The following is an 8,517-nucleotide window of genomic DNA, read 5'->3' as shown; positions in this document are numbered from 1 at the left end:
CTCAGCCCAGTTCTGTCTGGACTCTGTGTCACCGCCTCCTCCAGTTTGAGCTCTGATGCCCTGCTCTGTGGTTTTATAGCTCTGTTCCACTCACATGCAATCGGAGTTCCTGTTCATCATCATGTTAATTCAATATCATGTGCTTTATCGCACTTGATCTCCAGCCTCCCAGTCGGTTCCCCTCAGAACAAATACACTTCTGCTCATAACTGGAGTGCAGCTCTACTTTAACCCCAGAACCAAGTTAATACAGTATCACACAAACACTCCTGAGTGCTGCCCCCTGACCTTACAGGGGTCAAAGGGCAGAATCTATTATAAGCATCCCATAGAAACCATAACCATAACCAGCAATGCTTTTAATTTAGCATCCACCTTTAAAAGTGAGGGCCAAGCCAATATAAGGGCCCCATGAATAGAGGCGTGGCAGAGGCCACACAGGGAGATTCAATTAGATTATGGATGAGTCAAGTTAGGGCCTTGGACTGTAAATAGGAATGAACGTAGAGACTCGGGAGCAGAAAGTGATGATTAATGAATTACTATAATTAAATGTGGAGATCAGAGTATAATTAAAAGTAGCTGCAATTAGGTTCTGTGAGACTTTGCCGGGAATGATCATATTTGGGGTTAAATTATTAAAGACAACCCTGCAGGACACATTTTACAAGATGCTATATTTATTCATGTGTGTGTGTATGTGTGTGTGTCTGTGTGTGAATCTGTTAGAAGCCACCTGGGCTGCAGGCCCGAGCCGCGCTCCCTCTGGAGTTGATGCTGACAGTATCTCTGCAGTGTAAGCAGTCTCTGATATATTTGCTTTAATTACGGAGGATAATGAATTTAAATTTGTGATGTTTCAAGGCTCTGAAGTGGCAGCTCTCCCCAGGAGGCCCTAAATGTCTGATACCGCTCCGGGCTCCAGGGGGAGCTGGGGAAGATGTGATATACCAGATTGAGTTAATGAAAATAGATAGGCGCCGTGAAATGCTAATGTTGATGCTTTTGGCGCCTTAATCTGGCGGCGGCCCAATGGGACGCACCGGGCTGTGTGGTTCAAATGTGTGTGTGTTTGTTTGTAAAAGAGACACACACTTCTCCAGGGAGAGTAACGCTAACCTTTAGCTTCACGTCAGATAAACGCCGTACATTTTGTTCCTCGCTCTTCGACAAATTGCTCTGCAGAAACCAACAAATTGTGCTTCTGAGATCAATGGAGGGGAAAAGAGAAACCTTCACTTCATGCTGTCGGAGGGCGGCGAAGCTTCACTCGCCCCTATCTCTCCCCCTTTGTTTCTCACAGAAGTTACAGTTACGTGTTCGCTCCGTCCGCCCACATGCAGCCGGAGCCGCCGGCAATTAATTAATGGAACCACATGCACGGCTCAGCCCGCCTGTCAGGCCTGCCAGTCATCAGCGCAGCACGACAATGATCTGACCATCACCGGCTTGATTGGCATTCGGAGGACATGCTCTCCTCCTCACTGTAGACTGAATAAACACACACACACACACACACACACAGACAGACAGACACACACAGACAGACACACACAGGCGGGCGGGATGCAACCTTCAGTCCTCACCCTCTGGATCAATAACCCGGCAGCGTCTGACGTGCAGTAGCAGCTACAGGAGTAAACACTGAATATTCTCTGGCTCCAACTGGTCCCAGGTGAGTGGTTCCTGCTCGTAAACCAGTTTAACCGTTTGCTCGTTTGCTTTCTGATGTCACACAAGTTAACGGGTGGAGTTGTGTGCAATGCTATTGAGACCGGAAGAAATGAATGAATGAATATCAAATGGATATATGATCCAAGTTGAAGTAAACTTGAATTATCAGTTTTGCCAGAGTTAGCAAAGAGGCTATTATTCATCCACGGTCCCTGCAGGTGTAAAGTTTGCAGCCTTAACTCAAACAGCTTCGAGTTACAGGTTTAAATCAGGATGTGCATGATATCAACTACTTGAAAGAAGAATGTAGAAATATATAAACAGAAGCAATAGAAGCAAAAACAGAAAATTATTAATCATGAAGCAAAACAACAAAACTTGGAGAGACGTGAGATATTTGTATATTTTTCAATCAAGTCCCTCAAAGTCGTATTATTCCCTAAAAGCATATAAATCCAATTGTTTGCTTTAGTTGTCTGGACCTCCACCTGCCTAAATTAATACTGAGATGAAATACTTTCATATTTTCTGCCACATCCAGCTTTTGTCGTCTTCTTTTGTGTGTTTACTCAGACACGTTGTGCATATCCAACCAGGCGGCGGAGACGGACGTGTGTCAGCGCGGAGGCTTTCTCCCGCCGCTGCCACGTGATTGGTTGATGGATGAAGGGGAAAGAACCCCCCCCCACACACACACTCCACTCACCTCACCCTTCACAACCTCCACTTCCTTAGTTGCCTTGTATGAATGAGTCATCAGAACACAGAGCACTAACGTTCCTGGAAAATCAGGTCATCGCTGAACTGAGCCAAAGTCCAAGTGGGACAGGGGGGAGGGGGGACATCATGAACCCTCCACCACCATCTACCACTGCAGTGATTGGGGGGGGGGGGGGGGGGCTGCCTCATGGTGTTTGGATCCAAGGCCTCAGTGTTGTGTGACTTCTGTGTGATTGTGTTCATGAGCAGCGGAGGCACAAACTCCTCAAGTGACTCCGAGGGTGTAAATAAAGGTGATTTTCAGACAACCTGCAACCTCGTCCCCCCCCCCCCCTTCCATCACCACACTGCCCCACCCCCCACCCTCCCCCCCTGTTTCCCCCATTATACAGACTGTGTTTCCTGTGCTTCCATGGGGAGCTTCTAATTGCCTATTGTGCTCGCTGCTCGGCTGTCTGGGTGATGTGCAGTGACAGGCCGCATCCTCGCCAAAATAAAATAAGAACTCTGGAGGTTCTCTGGGAGTCTCACATGATTTCCCACCCACACACATCTCTCTCCCACCCCCCTCCCCCCTCCTCTCGCCTGATGTAATGTACAACACGTATGTCGAGTCGAGATGTGATGGACGTGGAGGGGGGAAAGCGAGTGGGGGGGTCTTGTTCACGGGGCGATGAAAACACATTCAGACGACTGCGATCTATGAGTTTGTGACATTTGACGCAGCTGGATTGAATTTAAAGGATCCACTGGGCCATGGTTGTTTTATATGTTATATAATGTAAATGAACATAAATTCTATTCTATGATTTACAAACGGGAACAAGTTGTTTATCACGTGTGTTACAACATTTGTCACATATTGAGTAAGAAAATAGTGCTTGAAACAAACACGGTCTAACATCCACTTTATGTGTTTACATAGTGCTTCCACATCCTTGACCCTTCTTCACTTTATCATTGATGTGTTTGCTCATTCAAAAATGAGCCGGTTTGCAAATTGGGAGAAAGAGAAACCCTGAAATGATCTTAAAGCTTAACAGCTCAGATATAAAGTGACGTGAGGCCTGCACTGACTGAACACAGACCTTTACAAGGGACGCCCTCCTGTAGAGGGGCAGGATCCTGCAGAGCGATAGGATCCTGCAGAGCGATAGGATCCTGTAGAGGGGCAGGATCCTGTAGAGCAATAGGATCCTGCTGAGCGATAGGACCCCACCAATCAATAGGACCCTGCAACTTGATATTACCTTGCATGCCGATAGATAGGACCCGTCAGGTCAAAAGGACCCCACCTGCAGATATGATCCCACAATCCAATAGGACAACTCAGACCAATGGATAGGACCCCCAGGCAGTTTGGACCCCACAGAGCAATAGGACCCCACATCCCAGTAGGACCTCACATCCCAGTAGGACCTCACAGGCTGGCAGGAGCCTGCAGGCCGGGCACCAGGCTCAGCCCCCGTGATGAGGACATTTACATGTATTAAGCATTTGGCCGGTGCTTGAACACGGGGAGTGATTTACAGTGAGCGGGACCTGAGGGCAGAGGCTGACCTTGTGTGAGTCACTGCTCCTCTTTGTTTTATGATCTCAGCTGTGGCTGCACAGTCATGTTCCGTGAACACTGTTATCAGACACCAGGAGACGAGGTGCAGCTTTCCCACAACAAAAAAAACACTCTGTATCTCTGGAATGAACCAATGAACCTTGAAGCTGAGCACTAGCGCAGTGGAATGTGCTGCTGAGGCCTGACTAATGAACAAGCATTTTAGATCTGTGCACTAAGTGGTTCTGTTGTTTCCAGGTTCATGATGTTAAAGATGTTAAAGGATAAACGCTGGCTGGTGTTAACTAAGCAGGAGAGAACGACCTCGACCACTGATCACATTTTACTTGAGTCTACACAACTTTAGGCTGTTTCCTTGATCTAAGAGCAATGTGCTGCACAATATCAGAGAGAACAAACAAAGTGAACATTGAATCATTTTAATTAGAATTTAATTGACTTTGCATTGACTTTCATTCATTGTCGACAGTATTAAACTTGATCCTGAACCTAAACTAAGACCAGTTCATGACTAACCTGATTAGGATCTAGTTTTGGTCCTCATGAGGTCAACTGGTCCTGACAAGGCCAGTGTTCCTACTGGAAAAGGTCCTGAAGAGGAAATAACAATGAGTAACCCCCCCCCCACACACACACACCTGACATCTGCTGACTCATCCTTTAACTTAAATTTAGACGAACCCCACACGCGCCTCAACCTCTTTATTCAGCCAATCAAATCCCCCGTCCACTGTGGGCTGGATGAGGAGGAGACAGGAGGTAGGGTGACCTCATTCTGAATGAGCCTGAAACACTCTGACGTGAACAGACCGGAGGTCGACCTTTGACCCCTGTGAAGGATGCCGCTCCATCGATGCTCCTCTATACGTTTAGCCATGTTAGCTCTGTTAGCTCTGTTAGCTCTATGGATTCAAATGTAGAAACAACTGATCATATCTCAGGAAATGAACCAGTCTGTTTTTGTTGTGTTTTCACGTTTGTCTCTCATGTTGTCGATAAAGTTATGAGAAGCAGGAAATGGGAATTTAAGTGTGCCCTGAATTTTTTCACTCGCAGACTTTCAGATAAACAGCCTCTCCTTGTTTGATTAATCTTTATCTATAGATCCTAAAGTTGGACGTCCCTCTCAGAATCATGCTCTCTGATGAAGTTCAGCTCGTCATTTGTCTTTAAAGCGGAGCTGGGGCGAGATCGGAGGAACTCTGAAGTCGAGGTCGTTTCAAACGAACACCTCATCAAATCAGAGAACTGGCGAGGTCTAAATTAAAATCTCTTTTAAAGCTGGAACACATAACTTTTTATCCGGACTGTAAAATAAAAGATGAATAAAATATATCTCATTCATTATCAATCTGTCTCTGCCTGTGGCCGGCAGTTTGTCTTAAGGTCAAAGTTCAGTGAAGCTGCTGCGAGTTATAGGAGCAGCTTCATCTAAAACTTCATTATATACACATTTTATTTTATTATTGGAATTATTTCTTATTGTTGTTTTCTTGTTGTATCTTTAACCAAGTTGTTTTAAAAGCAATTTTAAATAAAGTTGACCAACTTAATTTGACTGTTTATCTTCAGTGTAATTACAAAATATAAAAAACATCTCAAGCAGTGAATTCAAAATAGCTAAAAGGGATTATTACCTTTTTTGTATGATTGAAATTCTGTGGCAGTATCGACTTGTATTCAATCGAGATGGTTGTTATTGATGATGGAGGAACTTAAATCAACCCAAAGAGCCATGGGGGTGGGGGGGGTCTAATCTCAGACTGGAAACATTGGTGACCACTGGTCCTGAAAATGGCCTCATGTGCCCCACATGCCTCAGAGAGACAGAAAATCACAGGTTGAACTTCTCTTTTGTGTCGTTTCACAACATTTAGAACATTCAGGGCAATAATTTATATTCTATATGGATCATTAAAGCAAAAATATAAATTAACCAATTGGTAGGAGCTTCTCAAATGTGAATATTTACCAGTTCCTTCAGTTTTCAGGACTTAAAATACTGATTGATTCCATCAGCCCCTGATCAACGTCTGTATTTCACAGTATAGTAGAATTGTGTTTGTGTCTGTGTTGAATGGCTTCACGTCGACCTGCAGGGTTCACGTTTGAGTTGACGAGGGACCCGAGTGTGGTAGAAAACCCAAGGAGCATAAAAGAAAAGTTCCCGATGCTCTGATGAGGAGGAAGTTGTCTCTGAGAGGACGGGTGTAACAGTCTGGAGGAGGAAGTCAGCGACGCATGCAGAACCTCAGGAGACTCACTGCCTCGACTTGATGGACAACACCAGGAGTTGTGTAAATCCTCACAGTCAGTGTGTGTCTCTGCAGCCGGCTGTTCGGTATCTCGCTCGGCAGACACACACTTCCAACGCCTCGGTACATATCGCCCTCTTTCTTTTCCTCTTTCACTCACTTTGTCTCCCTCTCATCTCTCAGGTTCCCCCCCCCCTCCACTCGTCTTCCTCACTCTCTGATCTCTCATTCCGTCTAATTAATTCTCTCCTCTCATGTGTCCCAGTCTGCGGGTGATCACTGGTCTCTCACTCATTTATTTGGCAGAGAGTACAGTGTGAGTTGGGCGCCGTGTCCGGGGGGGGGGGGGGGGGGGGGGGGTTTGGTGGTGGTCACATGTCGGCAGGCGCCCGTGTGCTGCCTCTCAGACCACAGGAGGACGGGTTAATGTCTGGAAATGAAGCAGAAATTGAATTTTGAGGCCGGCCGCTTCTTATTTCCGCCGCCTGACCTTCAATTCTCATCCTAAGTGGAGATGGATGAATATTACGATATGTTGTGTACACGGCAGGAAGGCATCCTCGCTGCAGAGGTTTCTAAAAAGCGTCAGGAGGTTTAAAGACCTTGTTATGAGACCATCTCCGGGGGGGGGGGGGGATTTCATGCATTTTGAGATAAACCAAACCGTGACGGTGAATGTGAGCACTTTCACACCTGGATGGCGCCTCTGCCCATCAGCTCCACCTCCTCCCCTTCATATCTCCGATTCAGCTCAGCTGTTCCATGATGGCGGCGCAGCAGGGCGTCCAGAGATCTGCAGCAGGGTCAGAGACTTCCAATCCACCCGGGTGTTATCAGAGTCTTCCTCGAGAGAGAGAGAGAGGAAAAGAAAAACTCCATATCTCGTGTGCACAGGCTCAGGAAACGCAGGCGGGAGATCAAATTATTTTTGGCTCTGGAGGTTTATTCACCGCACTCAAAGGGATGAGTTGATTTTAGTGGGAAAGCGTTAAATTCACTGAGGTTAAACTTTAGAGCTTCACATCTGAGATAAATCCCTGGTGGTGTACGGATTCAATCAGGCAGGGACATGTGAGGGTGTGTAGTCGAGGTGTCGATGCCGGCGCCGTCCTTCACAGTGTGGATCCGTCTGTACAGTTCTTCATCGAGTCCATCAGACCAGGAGCCAGAAGCTTCAGCACCATCTGCGCCTCAGCTTCCACGTCTTCAGAGGAACATGCACAACAGGGCTTATCACAGGAGAGGCACAAAGAGAGAGAGCTGAGCTGGAGGAGGCGTTCTGGTGACAGGAGGCTGAGCTGCAGCTCGTTGTCTAATAACACACAGGATGAGGTTTGTGTGGAGGAATATCACAGGTTGTTCCCGCTGCAGCTTATCTCATCAGCAGCCACGAGGATTCAGGGTTTGAGATATGGAGCGATTCTTAAAACACTAACACTCAACAATGATTTAGGATCAGGAAAAATGAGCTGTTTCCAGATCTGAGCTAAAGTCTGCACATTGTTTCCTCAACGTTTCCAGAGAGGCTGTTTGTGAAAACGCAAATATCCGAGTCAGGTTTCTAACACGTGAAGGTCGTGAAACTGGACCAATACAAATATCTCAGGATGAAGAAGAGGAGCCGTACACATAGAGAGTAGAACAGATTAAGCACTCTCTGAAAGGACACAGGCTCATATGATCAGGTCAGATAAACAGTTTAGCTGCCAAATTAAAAAAATTAAATCAAAATGTAAACTGTAAAAAGTAAAAACACCCAGAACAGAGGCTGCTCGGGCCTCACGTGTGCACAGCAGCCAAACAAAGAGCTGTTTGTCTCATGTGCATCACAACGTGATTTACTCTCTTGACTATAAAGTAAAAAGCTCCGACCACTTTCATCACGTGCAGCATCTCTGACAGCCTCCGTAGTTTAGCTCCATCATGGGTTTGGATCTCAGACCGGCTCTTCCTCTTGTATCTCATCATCTGTTCAACCTGCAGCTTCTCAGGTGGGTGTGATTCTCCTCTGCAGGTCCTCACCTCATCTCCGCTCCACGTTACGTAAACAGGATTAGCTCATCTCTCCATCCTGCACGTTGAAGTCCCCCCCCCGCTCTCCTGTAATCCTTTTCTGCGAATGAGAAGATCAGCCTGTGAGAGCCACATCTGCTGCGCCTCTCTGGCACTTAGGCCTGAGAGAGGAACACGGCGTTCCTCGGTGCCCGCCGAGAGGCCCCGGCTGCACGTGGAAGCAATCTGCCTCTTCCTGAACATGGTCGTCACTGGCTTCCCCCCCGCTGTGTTTGTTTGTGT

Source organism: Platichthys flesus, chromosome 21 (genome assembly GCF_949316205.1).
Source record: "Platichthys flesus chromosome 21, fPlaFle2.1, whole genome shotgun sequence".
In the NCBI taxonomy this organism is placed as follows: domain Eukaryota; kingdom Metazoa; phylum Chordata; class Actinopteri; order Pleuronectiformes; family Pleuronectidae; genus Platichthys; species Platichthys flesus.
This window is presented reverse-complemented; position numbering follows the sequence as displayed.